This window comes from Anoplopoma fimbria, chromosome 17, assembly GCF_027596085.1.
Source record: "Anoplopoma fimbria isolate UVic2021 breed Golden Eagle Sablefish chromosome 17, Afim_UVic_2022, whole genome shotgun sequence".
In the NCBI taxonomy this organism is placed as follows: domain Eukaryota; kingdom Metazoa; phylum Chordata; class Actinopteri; order Perciformes; family Anoplopomatidae; genus Anoplopoma; species Anoplopoma fimbria.
In genome coordinates this window covers 4,597,534-4,611,707 of record NC_072465.1, presented here as the reverse complement: position 1 = coordinate 4,611,707, position 14,174 = coordinate 4,597,534, and the positions used below count along the sequence as shown (strand labels likewise).

The 14,174-nt window shown below is 42.3% G+C and overlaps 1 protein-coding gene across 4 annotated transcripts in view; it reads left to right on the top strand.

Moving 5' to 3' along the window:
* Positions 1-14,174, top strand: part of prickle2b (prickle homolog 2b) — an 89,916-nt gene that overhangs the window by 62,492 nt on the left and 13,250 nt on the right. Inside the window, exon 1 of one of the 4 annotated variants that reach the window (XM_054616154.1) lies at positions 9,303-9,582. The exons of the other annotated variants lie outside the window; for them this stretch is intronic. The gene's annotated coding sequence lies outside the window, so the exon portion shown is untranslated. Of the gene's footprint in view, positions 1-9,302; positions 9,583-14,174 lie in introns of those variants that run through there. 4 annotated transcript variants of the gene reach the window in all.

The following is a 14,174-nucleotide window of genomic DNA, read 5'->3' as shown; positions in this document are numbered from 1 at the left end:
TGATGATATATTATCTTTATTGTCAGTTTGCTGGTTTGATCATGAGTATGAATGTCGTGTTTATGGCCAGTGACGCCTGTGCAGCTAATTCAAAACCACCCACGCATAAATGGAGCTGAAACAGCAACAGCTAGTCCTACAATACATTTGTCCTGGATTTAGATAAGCCCAGCTCTCTGTGCACACATGTTGATATGTTTGTGCATGCTATATGTATCTATTTCGTGTGTATACGTGTGTCTCCTCAGTGTGTGTCCTTGTTCTCATGTCTGAATACTTGGCAGCCTTTCATTTTCCTCGTCGCTCCTCCAGTTAGTCTGCTCCTTTTGAACAGTGGCTTCATTGATGCTCAGGTCTTCTCATCCTTTGCTCTGGCCTTGGACAGTTTTAACCAATCCCACACTAACCTTACTGTTCCCCAGTTTGTGTGTGTGTGCGTGTGTGTGTGTGTGTGTGTGTGTCAACTTAGAGTTCCATACTTAGAAAACAAGCATAGAATTGCATGCATTCTTGCCAACTTTCACGCATTTGTGTGCAGGCAAACATAGCAGAAGTGTCTGTATGTTTTCTGTGTGTGCGTGAGCATGTGTGGATGTGTGAGAACCAGGCTGTGATGTCATACGTGGGTCAGCAGAAGGACATTATTTTGTCTGGAGCTCCACGGGGGGTGTTAGAGGTCTGTTTTTGGACTCCTTGTGCCTGAGTGTTGCAGCACAGAGGCCCGTCTGTGGCCCGGAGAACCCGAGGAGTGCCAGGAGCCCGCGGGGCGAATAAATATGCTGTGAAAAGTGTGTTAAGAGAGGTGTGAAAGAAATCGGAGGGAGAAACACTGGGTTTTGTGTGGTGCCGTTCCCTCCCCCTTTCCTCCGCAGTACACATGCTCTCTCTCTCTTTCTTTCTCTCTCTTACACACACACACACACACACATACGCTTACACTTTTCCTTTCACACACACCTCACATGGAGGTTCACAGTTCAAATAAACAGGGGCTCAAGCAGCGGGCCGGGTCTGGTGTAAACAGCGGCGAGCCAGGGTGATTCAGTTTCTCTCAGGGCACTGCTCTCTCTCACTGCTTCCTAATGGGCCATGCTTTAAATGGGGAACATAGGGGAGCAGCAGTAAGTGGGGAATGAAGTGGGTTTAGAAAAAGTTCCGGATGGGTAAAGACTTCGATGCGACTACCCCGTGGAGAAGTTTGATCAAACCCGGTATTCAAAACAAGACTACAGTACGTTTTAAAAGGCACCAGAGGTGATGGACTAAAAGTCTGTCTTTGCGCAGAGACGTGTTCACTCTGAAAGTTTGACCTTGGTTCGATTAAAAGTTGTTTAATGGGATTTGTCTGCGTGTGTGGATCGCTCAATGTGACTCATAACTCCTCCATGTCGGTCCTTGTGTGTGTGCGTTTTCTTCCTACAGTCTCAGGGCAGCGATCAGTCAATAAAGCCCCGGGTTCACCGTCTCTATCAGGCCGTTGATGAAACACGCAGCTCGTCTATCACGTCCTAGAAATGGCAATTTCTCTTCCAATCCATAATCTCCACGTTCAAACAGGATCTCCACAAGATCCTGTTTGGAGAGGGCTGTGGTGGCCTAATTGACATGGACATGATGTGTGTATATGTGTGATCTGCTCATCATCCATCCCCCTTAGTTAGGGTAAACAGTGTAACAAGATGAAATAGGGGGAGATTAAATAGCCTAAACCTGACTGAGAGGAATCATTTCAAGATGAAACACTGCTTTGAAGGATCTCTTTCAGCTTTCAGAATATGTTCTCTGTGGTTTTATTAGTCTATTAGCTGACGTGACTCGATATTATTTTGAATCCGATTTGAGTTTAATCTTCTTATTTCCTCTTTCGGATTCATCTGTTCCTTATTAACATGATCTCATACAGAGATTGTCTCTTTCTTTCTCGTACAACTCATTTACTTCCTTTCTCCAATGGCCTGCTGTATATTAACACAATTGCTCCATGAGATGTATACATCTATTTAAACGCTCCGAGCTGCATACTTTGGTGAGAAGGGGCAAACTGAACTAGAGGGAGGGAAGGCTCTCCCCTCCCACCTTTCCATTTGCACATAGTATTGAGTATGTTTGGTTCCTGTCCAAGTTAAACTTTTTGCTATGAGGCACCTGTGCTGGCACAAAAGCAACAGAAAACAGCATTTTAATGAATTAAAGAAAATACTTTGTCGATCAACGCAATCCTACAAGAATACAATAAAAACTTATGTACACATAAATACGTAGATATAAATTAACTGAATCATTATTTATCTACATAATGGTATCCAATTACCAGATCATCCTATTTGAGTGGTTACCGGACTGATATCTGATATCAGTGTCGGTGCTTCTCTCAGTTAGTGTTTAACTAAATAATACTTTCCTTTTCAAACATTGACTTGCTTGTTGCTTATTTACTGAATATTGAATATTTAATGTTAAAGGGAAGTGCTTAAGATTTAAACAAAGATTTCAGACACTGTTAGTGTGTTCAGGTTCTTTATAACCATTGGAACATTACAGGTGTTCAAACTAAATGCAAACGTTGTATTTAAATATTTCCAATTAATATTTCCAATTTGCCCTATATCCTGTGTAGCCATTTTTGGTATGCCTGTGTCTGTGGTCATAGATTAGTCTGTATTTGTGTGTGCATTGATGTGAAGCAAAGTCTCCCTTCAAGTCCTTCACTAATTAAATACTGTTTTACCACCACAAACAGGTTGCCACTTGTAGCCAATCTGTAGCTACAGTAAAAATAAGCCAAATTGAACCTGAGGGTATACTCATAATTGACTATCGTGACTCATGTTCAAGTAGTTTTGTTGCTATTAATTATTTTACCCAAAGCCACACACAAAAACACAGACTGTTTCTGTGATGGGAAAAACTCAGACGTCCAGTCAGTGTGTTGGAAGAATCTCTTTTTTTAAATAGTTTTAGATGAGCTCAGTGCCCTGCTGCATGTACATTTTTTAAGTTTGTTCCAGAGTATATATAACACCTCAGTCCAAACTCTGTTTGATGGACGGATCCTGTCTGTCGCTGCTTTAACCACAAGCTACTTAAAACTAAATATTTTAACGTGGCACAGCTGAGTGTCTGGGTTTATTTAACCAAAAGTTTGAGCTCAAACCATTATGGTAGAGCTCTGGAGAACATAAAGTTCAAATCAACCCCTTGGCATTGATTATTTTTCACAAATACAGTGTGTTTAAATCACAAGGGCAATGATTGTTTCCATATTCCTCACTTTCTATTTCACTTTGTAATTCCATGTTCCTCTGCTCATACTTGACAGAACCTTTGTTTCTTTTTCTTTTAATTTCATAGCATGTTATTTTTAGGTTCAAAATTCCTGCAAGTATCAAAAACTACCTGGAGCATCAGGCCTGCTCCAGGGGCTTACCAGGCCAAATACACATTCAACATGTGTTTCTTTTGTTGCACTTTCTCACGCCAACTGGATATGTTGGATTTACCTGGCTTCTTTACAAATAATAGTGCACATGAACCCTCAAACTCCACATAAAGGCTGTTGTGCTTGCTTTATGCGGCCCACTGAAAATAAGTGGTAAGATCATATATCAAGACTGTGTCTGCCAACCCGTAATTGTGGTCCAGCATATGAGTACGTACGCTAATATTCATTATTAATGATGGAACATCTGGTCAGTCGGCATGAGATTGTGGCTAATGGCGAGGGCTGCGAGGTGATTTGTTACAGAGAGGGAACCAAAAGAGGTTTAGTTGATAGAGCGAATGCAGTGAATGAAACAAAAACCCACACTGAGAGAGAGAGAGAGACAGAGAGAGAGGGAGAGTCAGCAAATCAGTATCGACACCCACACCACTCATCTGGGTCATGATGACAAGGTGAGGAAGAGGAACATCAGTGGAGGCTGAATGAGAGAGTTGAGTCAGAGAAATGTGCTGCAGGCTGCTGAATGTGGGAGGTTCGGAGGTGGGTTGTTCATTCATGGAGCCACAAGATCACACTGCATCCGAGCTGTGGCTTTATGAGTTGCTGGGAGAGCAATGAGAGATTTGATTTTTTTATGCATTACTTCACAACATTTTTAAAAGCAGATAACTTTTCAGCACTGATGGGCAGGTTGAGCACTCAGAAAGCTAGAGCTCGTCTCCAAAATGTCCTTATATTTCTAAGGCACGAACACAGGAATAATAATGTCAAAACTCATTTCTCACCGTCTCTTGTTTGCTTTTCCTCGTATCCCAGTGCGATCACTACAGTATTTCTATACTTCCTAAAACTGTTCCTCCCTCCCTCCTTTTTTTTATTCAAACCAGCCCATGACCTAGTTATGTTTTGAATCAGAATCCACATGTACAGTATGGCTGAGAAAAGCTCATTGACAAACCGCCGTTGTTGGGCACAGCACGTGGAAATTGAGCTGTGTCGCCCTGGAGAGTGCTGTCTACAGTGCAGATGGATGGTCTAATGGATAGACGAAGGTGGAGGGCTCAGAGTGTGTTTTTCCTCTCTGCTGAAGAGCCCTTGTGTAAGTGGGCCAGGGGGGGCCAAAAATATCTCCAGTCCCCTTGAGGAGTCACTCCACAAGGTCACCTCCCTGCCCTGGGCCTTTAAATGTGAAACTAAGTGTCCATACTCTTTCTTTTTCCCCCCCCATTTCTCTCTCTTTTTCTTTCTCTCTGTCTCTCCTTTCCCCTCTGTGGCTTAATGGCTTACCCAGGCCTCTGCACCAGTAAGGTCTCAGCAGCAAGAGTTGAGTTTGCGTGCTAACGAACCCCCAAGCTAATTAGAATTTCAGCCAAGCTGGCAACTCTCCTCATTTCCTTTGCATTTTCCCTCCCTTTGGACAAATACAATTTCACCCTTCAACCCGCACAGAATTAATCCAGTTAATGTTCAACACGGGGTGAATAATGGCTGCTTATCAGCTAGGAACATGGGTACGGAGGGGCTCTTGGGGTGGAGGTCCTATAGTGAGTCCCCCATCTCGTGTCACACTAAATCGGCTTTCTGGTCAGAGGAGTTGGGCCAATAATACTGCTAGTCCATGATAGAGGGGAGGTCAGTGTGTCTTCGAAATGGGTGGGGAAACCAGTGAACCTTTATACTAACTGGCAGACGCTTCCTCTTCTATGTAGCTGGATGCAAAGTGTTCACATGAATCATTACACCCTCAATGTAGCGGAAGGACAAGGAAACAAAGTTACCGGGATTAGCTGAGGCGGTTGGCAACAACTTCCGCATCACCTCTCCAATGGGCCATTCACTGAGTTTAACACCCCAGTTGCTTGATTAGTTGTTCTGTGTCCATGTACAGAATCCAGCTATTAAAGATTAACTCCATTCTGCTCCAGGTTTTCTTTTAAGCTCTGTTATGCTTGAAACTAACCGGCTCGGACAAAGACCACATTTGAAGGCAAGAGTCTTTATAGCCGTTCCAAGCGGCCATGAAGGTGGGATGAAAATCCTGCCTTAAGGAGACGAACGAGACGTGAGCAACCTGAGACATAAATGTAAATCAAGCTTACTTTCAAACCTCTGCACACCTGGCAATTCGCTGCATAAAAATGGGCAAGTTTTCAAAATTGCTGGTTTCGGAAAGTTATACATACTGTTAAATAAGGACCAGCATCTGCTTTGTGGTTCTGGTGTCCTAATCTCGATCCATCTATACACCTTCAGTGTCTTTACCATTTAACTTTTTTTTTTTAAACTCTTTTTACTCATTGCTGAAGACAGAATGATATGGTGTGATAATATAAATATCTGCCCTCAAAATCATGGCTGCCTGAGCCCAGTCTGTTTAAGGGGCTGAAAACACAGTTCAGTAGCCAGTTGGGGATCAGAGTGTGGGTAGTGTAAATACTTAGAGTAGTTACAAATTTGCTTAAGAAACCCTCCGCAGCACTGGGATAGAAAAGCTATATGGAAGAGGAAGCCGGTCCCCTCTGACCCCCCCCCAGAATGTCTGAGCTATCAGCTGTTGGGGTGAGTCCCAGCTGCCTCGTGTGTTGACTCTAGAGTGATAGCCATCAGCATTTGCCACATGAAAGGAGAGGAGACTGGTGTTCCTAAAAAAGCAGATGAGAAATAAAGATGAGGAGGCCATGTTGGGATGTTGGCTACATTTCAAATCGAGATAAAGGCATTGATTTATCAGGTGCGTTTTTCTGACCGTATCATGCAGTATATAAATCAGTTCCTTCCCTGGTAAGATACGAATAATGTTCTTGTAGGATAAGATCCTTTGAGGCAGTATAACTTTCTTGCATTCTTAAGATAGGGCTCGTAGCCTGGAGGAACATGTACTTACAATATTTCTCATCCTGTGCTTTGATAGAGACAAAAACCTCAATATGCTTATGCATGCTTAGGAAGGGAGTCAACCTGTTTGGCCCACTGTCTAAAATTACCAAGCAGCATGTCTCTGTGCATGCCAGGAGTCTCTGCAGGCAATGCTATCTGTGGTATGTCCCCCAAGCTGGCCTCTACGCTTTTATTCAGTCCTCTCATGGCATTAAAAACCGCTCACTGCAGGTCGAGGAACAGTTTATTGGGGAAAAGGGAATGGCTTATTAGGGGTAAATGGCTGGCCCCAAACCATGTAGACCCGTTCTATCGTCGCTCCGAGCAGAGGACACTGTCACTTAAAACTTGTCGTAAAGTCTTGTGGATAGGCCGTAAGTACAGCCTGAGCTGTAATTCATATTCTTGTGTTTATGAAGGGGTCGCGATTATATGTTCTTATGTATGAGACTAAGTCACAGCAAGAGTCGCCCAGCCACGTGTGAGAGGAGACTGTAAAAAGACTGCAGCACTGTCCTGAAAACCTCCGAGGAAGTTGTTCACAGCTGCTGACTGTTTTCAGCAGCAACAGCAAAATTCTTCCTTGTGCAGCTTTTCACACGTTATTTCAAAGCAAGCTTTTTTAATATTCCTTTCTGCAGTTATTTTTCAATGTGCAGCAGGGGCCTTTTTTGAAAAATATATACACAAATCCTGATTTAATTACTCTCTTACCCACTTCCATCCATCCTCCAAGTTGCCTTTTTGAAATCTTCCACAAATCTGTTCAGCTTTGATTGCCAGAAAACTTTTGGCAGTTTTTCCGTTTTCTTGACACATTTTGCGTTACAGAAACACGCATACAAGGGGCAGCAGTGGGACGTTGTTTAACACCCCTGACGCTCATTGTTTGAACAAGAGAAAATAAATGGCATTACAGAGCTTATTGCCGCGTGAGTGTTTGAGAGATTAAGAAGGAGCCACAATAGCTGAGATGGTGGCAGTTTGTTAGGGAACAGTTGTGCTGTTCATGTTGCCGCTAATAGCCGAGCTAACTCACTCCACGTGGTGATCATATAAATCAGTCCCCCGGTTTAATTTCCTAGTGGTTGATTTGGTCAGTTGTATTTTGATAATATCATTGTGGGATGTAAGCTTTATTTATTAAATGCTCCACATGTGAATTTTAGAGAAGTCTAGAGCATGTTCTACTTGTATTAACATAACAAATAATATGTAATTAATGCATGGATGGCTGTAAAAATGTATATAGAATAAGCATAGTCTACTCTGTCCTCTGTTTATGAATCTTTGGCAAAATAAGTCAGCCTATAATAACGGACTACATAGGAGCAATAGGAAATGTTTAAAGATCCTACTAAATTGACTTTACATTTGTTTTTGATTCAGTGGCTTTTCATTGGTCTGAAAGCCTTTTGTCCTTTCTCCAGCTAATGTTTGCTTCTTATGTTAAACAGCACCGTTTTGTTTACAGGGGCTCAGTTTCCCCATGCCGGTCAGAGCCCTGCAGAACCGCTCTCCCCTCCCTCTCCGTGTCCCGGGCCAGTTGATTCGGGGAAGTGGTTTAATTCACATGCAAATCCCCCCAGAACACCAGTCATTCACGCTGCTAATTACACCAATGTTGGGACGCTGACTTGCTGACATCACACCGGGACATTAGCATGCAGGGAGAAGGGTCTGTGCGTGTGTGTGTCAAGTCACCTAAAGAGGGCCCGTAAAACAGGAAGTTAGTGATTCTGATCTGAAACAAAAGCTTAAACATACGTGTTTTTTTTATTGGTTATTGATTTTCACTATGTACAGAAATGAAAATAAATAAGCGGCTGTCCGGAAGGTTAGAAAATTACACCTTCATTTAGCACCAGGCTCATAGAAAAAACGAGAAGGCTTTCAAGGTTAGGTAAGATATTCAAGAAGAAATTTGGTTTCTTTAAAAATCACATAAAAACAAGGCCGTCCTACAAGTGGATTGCTCTACAGATTATTATTTTTTATCTGTGAAAGTTAAATATTTACCTTGGATACAGTAGTTTAATGAAAAAAAGAAATAGGCCAAGTAAAATCTTAATTTAAGGTCCACTTAGCTGTTCTTTCCCAGAGCTTTCAACCATATCTCATGGTCTTCCTCAGCAGACAGTGTGCTTTGTGGTCACTGGGCTATTTCCCGTTGCAACACACTCATCTTGCATATTCTCTTTAAATATTTTCATATATATATTAATAATATATTCAGTAGGCATATTTGAACTGACATAACATAAGATAAGATAAAATAAGATAATCCTATCCTTAAATTTGCAGACTTACAACAGCGTAGAGTAAAGTGCACACAAGAGACATAGTAGAAGAAGACAAGCTAAAAATAAAAAATAAAAAATGAAAAATAAAATAAAACAAGTATTATAAATAAGCAATAAAAAAAACAGTAGAAAAAACAACAATAACTGAAATATTATATTTACAGACAGAGGAAAAAAACCAACTATTTTAACTATTTTTAACTTTTTTAACTATTATTGCACAGTGTAATGTGACATGAAAGCACATGTTGATGTATAGGGCAAAAACAATACAATAGTTGTCCTCCAATGGGTAAATTGAGTAGATTCAATTATAACATTTGATTAAAGCAAATAATTCCCCAACCCGTTTTAAAAGGGTGCTTTTATTTGGGAAAATACAAACCGGAAATGCCTGTGTTATTTATGGACGCTTGGCACCGGGTACGGATTAAAGCGGTGCTGTGCAGTGGGACAGAGAGCAGCTCCAGCGCTCCCTGCTTTTACGCAGCGAAAGTCCGCACTGGTCTTCACTCTGAGCCGGCAGCAGTGTCCCCGCTTCCGAGGGAGCTTTATGTCGCATTCATTGGGATTTTTCAAATATTTCAGCGGAATTTGCGCCTTTGTTTGGACCTGTGAATGGAGAACTGCTTTTACGCACTTTGAGTTGTCTCTCCGTCTTTTTTCTTTTTTTTTTTTTTTTTTTTTTTTTTTTTTTTTTACTCATTTGCTGAACTCCCGAATGTGTTTGCGGAGAGCAGGGGGGGTTTGACAAAAGGCTTTTTTTAAACGGAGGGGGTAAATGTAGCAGAGGGGTGCAGACACCACGCAGCGGGTGAGAGTGGGGTGTTTTCGTGGCAAAGCTGTGGAGTTGTGTGACAAATACTGCAATGAGGAGGACGCATTTTAAAACCCACACCACCACCACAACCAGCACCGAGGTCAGGGCTATGGCTTCCCCTCGCAGCACTTTGTAAGAAGGTAAGCAGCTGATTATTGATCGTGTTTATGTTGTATTTTTTTTTTTTTTTTTTTTTAATGCAATCGAAGATCCATGGTGGGTCTTTAAATGCGTAATGGGGAAAAAATAAATAAATATTGAGTCACAAGTAGGACATCTGTGAACTATACATTTTTTTTTTTTTTAATTACTTTTCCTCTTTACGCTAATATCTATGAAATATTGTGCGCAAAATAGTCACAGGACTACGTTTGAAAAGACCTCTGCCCTGTTTAAAGTCAGTGGACTTTTCAACAAAGTTTGCGCCTCTTTCTTTTTCTCTCCGTCATTTCGTCACTTTTGCTCATTCACGACGCAGACCGGGTGTAGTTGGATGTTTATAACCCCCCAGAATGCAGAGTTGTCGGACTCGCACTGTAGCGTTCTCTCTATGGGCGTCTCACCGGTTTATACCCCCACCCCACCCCACCCCCTGCGGCGCAATGGTCAAGCTACTGTGCGCTTTCCAGCAAGGAAGTCTTTGTTGTTCAAACTCTGTGCCATATGGATTATAGATTGCTTAGTAAATAAACAGATGCATTAATAAACCACTGTGTGAATATGTCATGTCCTCCTCCATATCATACTTGTTTCATGATGTTGTCTTGTCTCCGGACAACTGTTATTATGATGTCATTATTTGAGTCTTTCCTAGTTAAGAGGCTCTAATAATGTCCTGGAAACAAGTGGCATTAGCGCAGCTCCGTGGCTGTTATTTGAAGGAGAGCCTTTCGAGACTCAATGCAGGCTAATTGACCCATTTAGATGGCTACTTTTTTTTTTAGCAGTGTAAAGGGTCACTGGATTAGCACATGAATGGACTGACAGGGAGATAATGAATAATGTAGCCTCAGCAGCTGGCCGCAGTATCATTGGGCTTCTTGGGTCTGAGGGCAGCCCAAACACCAACTGAGTTGACAGGAGCCTGAACGCAACGTTATTTCTCACATCAAGAACTGTTTCTGAAAAAATAAAAATCTGTACTGCTTAATGCCACTTTTTCCCCACTGATGAGGAAAAAAAGTCAACATTATATTCAAATTAAATTCCTAGAAGGACTGGTAGATTTCCTGAGACCTTTCTCCTAAACTAAATATCATAAGCCAGGAGACCAAAGACTGGTGAACAAATTCACTAATGATCTGGCACTATGTTACCAGTGTCTGAGTATGGTTCAAAGTCTGTACTGAGGTTGTCTTGGAAGCCTTGACTGTTCCCATCCAAAGCAGTGTCATTTTATGGAACAAGTCAACACTGAATGAATAAGTAATGTGATCCAGTCTCAAGTATAGTGTGGCTGCAGCTGACAAGCACCCAAGGCGGATGTTACACAAAATCTCAAGTCCTGTACTATTCACTTATTTGTGTTGTGTTGTCTTGTATGTGTGTGTATTACCAATCTCCATTCACAAGTTACTTCAAGTTACATTATACAGCTCAAAGTCCCACACCAATTTGTGGTTAAGTTATATTCCACTGGCTTTTGGCTTGCAACGATTTTGGCATTGAAAAAGTTCTTCATAGCTCTTTCTGAAAACCTGATACATCAAAACAAAATACCTCAGATGATCATTCGACCAACTGGACAACAATTATTATTAGCTGGAGACAGGTTAAAAAATAGTGGTGGAATTTGAAGGAGCAGAGGTCAAGATAACCCTACTTTTTATGGTTTAATCTTCAAAATCACAGGCTCCTACATTTCCCCTAATGCAGGTTAATGATTAGACCCTCCTAAATGCCCATTTCTCTTCAAAAACCCCACACCTCCAGTTTGTAATGCAGGCTTTATGTTGAAAAATGTAAGTTTCAGGCCCAATTTGAGTTAATTTACACAATTGGTGATGTGTCTCATGGGAGCCGTCATTGTTGATTGCCATTGAAAAAAATGCAACTATGCCTATATATTGCTGTCTATTACAGTAGAGAAAACTCATCATCAAATGTAGGCTGGTTGGAAAGAGAGCAGGACCGTGGCTCTCTATAATTTGTTATGACAGGTGGATGCAGGCCTAATCTCTGTCCTCGGCAACATACTGCATCTGGTTCTTACTAATTGGCTGCTAATGGAAAACGTCTTTGTCGGCCCTGATTCTTGTCAGGAACACCTCCAGTCATGTTCAGCTGTGATTAGCTCCTAATGGCTCTGAAGTCAGCATGCAGCCCAGGGAAGGTACAAAGACTTGTTTTAAGACTTTTCATTTTGTGAAAACGGAGCTAATCGTTGAAGCCCCTGAATTTTCCAACAACTGCTTCAAAACACTGAACGGAAATGTTGCATTCAACGAAAGGCCATTGAAGAGAAAAGAGTATGTCCTCCTCTTCCCCCACTTCTTTCCAGAGTAAACAAAAGCAGGGGCAGGAAAAAATAATTCAAGACTTGGCAGCAGTATGCACCCAGCTGTTCTCTCCTCTGTGCTCTCCTCTCTAGTCATCCAACCTCTGCTTTTGAGCAGCATTGCCATTTAAAGATGGGATTTTAATCTGGCCATCTAGAGTGATTCCATGGAAAAGCTGCAGCGGTTTTGGAAAGAGTGGAATGAGCCATCAGCTTCAAACCCTTCAAGGCTATACTTGCTCCACTGGCTCTTGGATATAGTTGACTGATCAGACAGTTTTCAAAACGTTAGGTTGAATAAAGTCTCTTAACCCTAACCTAAGTTATTGTTACAACCCTAACCCCATTTATTGCCTTGCAAAGATAATTCTGAGTCAACTTTAGCTTTTCGTTGAAGCACATTTACTCAGATGCAAATTTGATCAGAGTTTTAAAATGGCTTGTTCAGCCAAATTTGAGACCAAGCTTACTGAAGATCTTGCAGCAGGGATCTAAAGCAATTGAACCAAATCTATTCAACTGTCAGGGAGGGGGCCTATCAGACTCCAGTTAGGTATTAAAACCACCCGTTACCTGGGTTACAAGGTTTATCTAGAGGAGCAAAGCGATGATAATTAACTCGAAATGGTGAATCATTGTCCACTGACATCATGGTCACAGGGATCTCTTTCCAACAACAATACCCCCCAGGTCTTGAACAAACCTCAAACTCTTACTGACCAACGATACTTCAGCGTTTACATCTCCCATGGGGATGAAAACCCAGGCCAGTCATGTTTAAATAAAGAACAAGCCTTTTGACTTCCTTCTCTTTACCTCGCAGTCATTTATGAGGCGACAGTGATGTACTTGACTTGTATTACAGAAGACCCCAAATCTCTCCTAATTGAAAATCATGTAGATTAAAAGGGGAAGCTCGGGGATTAGGTATCAGTGGAGGGGAAATCCCAGGCATGTGCATGAAGCGTGTTGTAAATCATGAGGGTAGAAGGGGAGGGTAGGAGCAACAGGCCCCTGTAGGCCCATAGTATCTCTGCAAGCGCTGGTTTGGGGGAGATCAGATGTTTTCGAGTTGAATCACTTGAGAGAGGTCTTCATCCCAGATCTTGACTGAGATAGAGGGTCGGAGGGGTGTCTTTCTGCAACAGTCACAAGCTTCTCTGACTTCAAATTGAACTCTGGAGAGAGTACAGGCAAAGCGCGGGGCAGGGATATGTAATGTGTCCTCTCAGAAGGAATGCGGTGTGAAATGCTTTCCTTCAGCTCGGGCTATTTGTATAGTCTTATCACCAAGAGTCCATCCTCACCCCAAGGCAGAAATAGCTTCTAGCCACCTGGCAGCATGTCAGAAAACTGGAAGAGGTGTTAGCACGTGCTTAATCTTTTTTGTCCCCAACTTTGGTGTCTTTGTCTTTCACTTCCAATCATCAGGCTCACTGCGATAGTGTGCTCTTGTAGATGCAGGCATTTCTGTGTGTGTCAGCCAGTTAATCACCCTTAAATTAGTAATGGAGGTGAAGGTGCTGGGTTGTAATGAGGCAAGCTGCGTCGCCCCTGGCTATAGCATCATGCCACCAGAGACAGGGATAAGCCAAACAACCTTCTACCAGTCGGCGTGCTCAACAGCTGTTTCATGACTGTCTGCGTGAGCTGCATCGCTGCTCTATTTAGTACCACCATTAATATTCATGACAATGATATCTGGCCATTTCATGTGGAGTCAGTTTCTGCTTGCCCTTCCACAATGACCGCAGAGGCCTGCCTCTCTGCTCAGGGCAGCGTTGAAAGCTGGAGCTGACAGTAATAGGCTGTCAGGCTTTGTGTGGCGAGGAATCTCAAGTGGTGATGGAGATTTTGACTTGATTACGACTTAAGACCTATATATTTTCACGTTTTCTTTTTAAGGATTACATGTCGAGTGGCCAGTTCAGGCATGCCAATGGGATGTTTTGCTAAGAGAGCTACGTATTTCCCCTTTCCATTCTATCATCAAAATCCCTCAGTGCTAAGCCCAATAGACTGAAGTGCTTTGTTAACCAAGACTCAACCCGTGGACATGAACTGCTCCTTTCAACAACAGACAAGGTGAGACTTGGCCAGCTCTCCACATGGTGCTGTCTGCGCTCCAAGCACTGTACACTAACAGATCCTCAGCCGATCAAGCTGTCAAACAGTGTCCTTAAGCTCCTCCATAGGGCTGTCTGTCAGGCGTCCGTCTGGGAAGGTAATGGGATT